Source organism: Xenopus laevis, chromosome 9_10L (assembly GCF_017654675.1).
Source record: "Xenopus laevis strain J_2021 chromosome 9_10L, Xenopus_laevis_v10.1, whole genome shotgun sequence".
Taxonomy (NCBI): Eukaryota; Metazoa; Chordata; class Amphibia; order Anura; family Pipidae; genus Xenopus; species Xenopus laevis.
The window spans coordinates 24,413,166-24,417,626 of record NC_054387.1 but is presented as its reverse complement, the minus strand read 5'-3'; the positions used below and the strand labels follow the sequence as shown (position 1 = coordinate 24,417,626).

The 4,461-nt window shown below is 45.7% G+C and overlaps 1 pseudogene; it reads left to right on the top strand.

Annotated features, from left to right (window-relative positions):
- The first annotated feature begins 3,035 nt into the window (after positions 1-3,035).
- Positions 3,036-3,144, top strand: LOC121398441 (annotated as a pseudogene).
- The last annotated feature ends 1,317 nt before the right edge of the window (positions 3,145-4,461 follow it).

Genomic DNA, 4,461 nt, shown 5'->3' with positions numbered 1-4,461 from the left:
CACGAAGTGAATACAGGACGGCATACGACTTACACAAGGAAGTAGTCCGACACGAAAGAGAGGGTAAGAAGGAAGGGAATTCCTTAGAGCCCCGGTAGAGCCCCTAGTGAATCCACTGCGTGGTCGCTGTTACACTAGCCACTTCCCTGGATTCCCCAGTCAGAGATACTAGCAACTAAGGCCGCTAGTGAACAATATCCTGCCCTTCCAATTAAGGGCAAAAACAGGGAACAGCCAGACTAAAAGGCAATTCCCTAAGAATGGATAGAGCCCCCTCAAGGGCCAAACACAGAGCCTAAGTCGCTACCCTAGGATCATATGTGATAGGGGCAACTTTCCCAGCCACCCACCTGTCACGCCTCTGGGGGTATAAGAAGGTGACTTTATAGTACTATTTGTCAACCCTTCTTCCGCTTTCCCTCTCCAGGCCTTCACTAGAAATGGAGGAATGGACCCCACCTCTAGCCTTTAGTTCCCCAGTAAGGTTTTCCACCAAAAAAGGAACACAAACCAGCCCTCCTGCTAGAGACAGAAACAGAAAAGAAAAACACAAGGAGGTACCTTTGGGGAGTCTCTGGGGTACCTTTATAAGTTTGGAGAGGGAGGGACTATCTGGGCTAGGGGCGGGGATGGGAGGGGCCTCCCGGGTGTATTGCTGATATGGAGTGACCAGGAAAAAATATTTCCCCTTTCGAATTCCATGTCAGTACTAACCGTGATAGCTCTAAAAGGCCAACCACACCCACTTACTGCGTCTTTTTTGTCCTTCTCTTTTCTGCTTTTGCTGCCATTTGAAGCAAAATCTTTCTTTTTATCCTTGGGAAAGCATAGGCCTGTCCATAGGGCGTCCTAGGGACAGGGCTTTTGGTCCATGGGACCTTTGTTCCCCAGCACACTACCTCATATCTTGGAGTCTTCTGCTTTAACTCCTGGATCAGGTAAGACACTGCGGTGCATGTTTTTTGGTACTCGTCTGCCTGTTGCCTTCCTTATTGCTTTTGGAGCATTTGGTGGCAAGTGCTTGTTCCCCCATCCGGGTGCCCCCCTGGCCTGCCCAAAAGGCGTCCAGCGGAAGTGGTGTATGTGCCCCTACACCCCCCATTTATTTTTACGGAGGGGCGAGGGAGGTGGCAGTAATTCATAATAAGTTAGGGGCCTGAGCCTTACTGCCTCCTACTACTACACTCTGTCTGTGCTGGCACCAGCTGAGTATAATCAGGTGATTCCTGTGCAATTCCCAGCTATAGCAAGTGGAGATGGCCCCACCCACTCTCTAAACTCTGCAGACTAGAATGCTGGTCTTGAAGCCTCAGGTAAGTGATACTGTTGTCAGTGAGCTTGTGAGGCCTGTCTGTCTATGTGATATTTGGATCTAGTGTCCTACAATGCAGTGGCTTTTAGGGGCCTGATTACAGCCTGGCATAATGAGCAGTAAGCAGTGGCGGATTAAGAACATGTGAGGCCCCTAGGCTACACTTTTCACAGGGCCCCCTTCTAGCATAGGGCTTTATTTCACGGTTTTTTTTTAAAAAAAGCTGACTGCCGTGCAGGCTACAAAAATTATTTTACTGTCTGCAGAAATTACTTCACTGTCTGCAGGTTACAAAAATTATTTCACTGTCTGCAGAAATTATTTCACTGTCTGAAGGCTACAAAAATTATTTCACTGTCTGAAGGCTAAAAAAAATATTTCACTGTCTGCAGGAATTACTTCACTGTCTGCAGGCTACAAAAATTATTTCACTGTCTGCAGAAATTATTTCACTGTCTGAAGGCTACAAAAATTATTTCACTGTCTGCAGAAATTATTTCACTGTCTGAAGGCTACAAAAATTATTTCACTGTCTGCAGAAATTATTTCACTGTCTGCAGAAATTATTTCACTGTCTGCAAAAATTATTTCACTGTCTGCAGGCTACAAAAATTATTGTCTGCAGGCTGCAAATTTTCTCTGGCTGCAGTGCAGGCAGGGAGCAAAAATTATTTCACAGACAGGCTGTCTCACTTTCAGGCACAGGCTGGCTCTACAGCTGTTGCTGGGCCCAGCCAGGTGCCCCCTGCAGTCTCCCTGCTGCTAGCTGACCCCTTACCAGAATTTTTTAATAAAAAAAAACAAAATTCTCTGCCCACTGGGCCCTGGCACTGACTGCTGCAGGACCAAGGGGTGCTACTGCTACCATGCTGGCTGGCCCTGTTGCCCCCCCACCCTGTGCCTACTTAGCTACTTAGCACACAACCGTGTGCTTTCTGCAGTAAGCTGCAAGCTACTAAAATAATAGGCAAATTGGCAAGAGTGGTGACAACTCGAGTCACGACGAAGAAGACAGTCAGACTGTGTGTCTGCTCTGCCTGCGTGTGTGTGAGAGCGCTATGCGCTTAACTTCCTTAAGCCACGGGTTTGCTTTGGCGCACACCAGTGACATCACTGGTGTGCGCCTTCCAAATAAGATAGTTGGGCCGGCTTAGAGAGATTGGCTGTGACGCACACCTGCCTGCCTTGCTGCCTAAATTGTCTCGAAGTCCCAGGAAGCAAGCCTGGGGGGGACCCAGACCCTGTGAATTTTTTAAATAAAAATTAAAAGAAATTTCAGTAAAAAACCCATGGGCCCCTACCACTAATGGGCCCCTAGACTATAGCCTAGGCTAGCCTAGGCATTAATCTGCCCCTGTCAGTAAGTAAGGTATATGTTCCTATTCTGTTCTGCTGTATACTGAATATACTTCTAGCTAATTGCTTACATGCACTGTGATCATATGCTGACCTGCACTGTGATCATATGCTGACCTGCACTGTGATCATATGCTGACCTGCACTGTGATCATATGCTGACCTGCACTGTGATAATATGCTGACCTGCACTGTGATAATATGCTGACCTGCACTGTGCTAGGTTCTGGCTATGTGCTTACCTGAAGCCAGTAGCTCTTATAGAATTAGATATGGAGCTTGCATGCACGTGATCTTATACTAAACTGTAGCATATGCGGAGTCTAGTGGCTCACCCTAATCCAGTAGTTCTTTTGGATGTTATGTAGCATACGGCCACACCACCCTGAAAGTGCCTGATCTCAGAAGCGATACAGGGTTGGGCCTGGTTAGTACCTGGATGGGAGACTGCCTGGGAATACCAGGTGTCGTAGGCTAAATATGTATGTGAGTGTGGGTGTATGTGTACAGATGTAGCAGCAGCCATAGTGGAGGTAGATTGCCAAACTCTTATTATATTTGATCTAAGCAGCAGCTAATCTATACTGTGCACTTCATGTTGTACACTTACATTCGAATGTCTTAATACAATGACAAATGCCCCTGTGGTTGCATGTTGAGTTTACTGGGGTCTTATACACTTACATCTGAGTGTCTTATTATACAACTAATGCCCACGTGACTGTATGTTGGGTTGATTGGTATCTAATACACTTACATCAGAATGTCTTAATATGTAATATAATGCTCCTGTGATAAGGCATTGCTTCTAAGTAATGGCATTTCCCCTAGAATAAATTAATCACATGGCAATATTTCTCCCTGTGATGGGAAAGTTTGCATATTGTCTGATACACACAGCAGGAGTTAAATCGGTTAAGGATTGCTGGGTTAGCAACAAACAGCAGTTGTGTATCAAGCAATGCAGTGTTTGGTCCCTTAAGTATAAGTTTGCCCAGGTTCAGCAGCCTGGTGTTGTAATTCACTGTATGTACAGAGGGATGGGCAAGATATTGCTTCTCATTCCGGTCTAATGTGAGTATAACTTACTATCAATTACTGGGGCTCTGAGATTGCCCATTATTAGGACTGGGCTGGGATTCAGAGGGGCCCTGGCATTCCTGGTACACAGAGACCCAGACAGCCCCCACCAGCCCACGTTATGGTCACTTCTTTGGCATCTTGGGGCAGCTTCTCTAGCATTGCCGGAGCCCACGGATTACCAGTATGGGCCTGACCATTATATTCTGCCAGAAAGCAAGTTATCAGGGCCCTGATTGAGGCATATGTAATAATCTATGATAAAGCACACTTTTAACACATGCTTGCACTATCTTTTATATTTGCTTATCATAGAAAGCTGAGAACTTTAGTATTAATACTTACCCAATTGATTAGCTGTAACGGGTAAGCGCCACAGTCCTACCAAGGCGGCATATACTTGTATTTACATATAGGCCATCTACACATGGGTGTCTATAGGCATATGTATATATATGTGTGGTGTGTATGTATTGTACGTACCTGTATGTAGGGGTACATGGGTGTGTGTGTGTATGTATGTATATATGTGTTCACACACAATACATGATTTTACCATTTTTTAGCTATAGTAATAGTTGGGTGGGTTCTCAGTTCTGCCTACAAGCTAGAGGTGGTGGCTTCTACCCAGGGTTGTCCATTGTCACATACTTCTGATAAGCTTGAGAAAGGGCAGTGATGGCCCAAAATTATGTCCCTTTATAGGTCCCTGG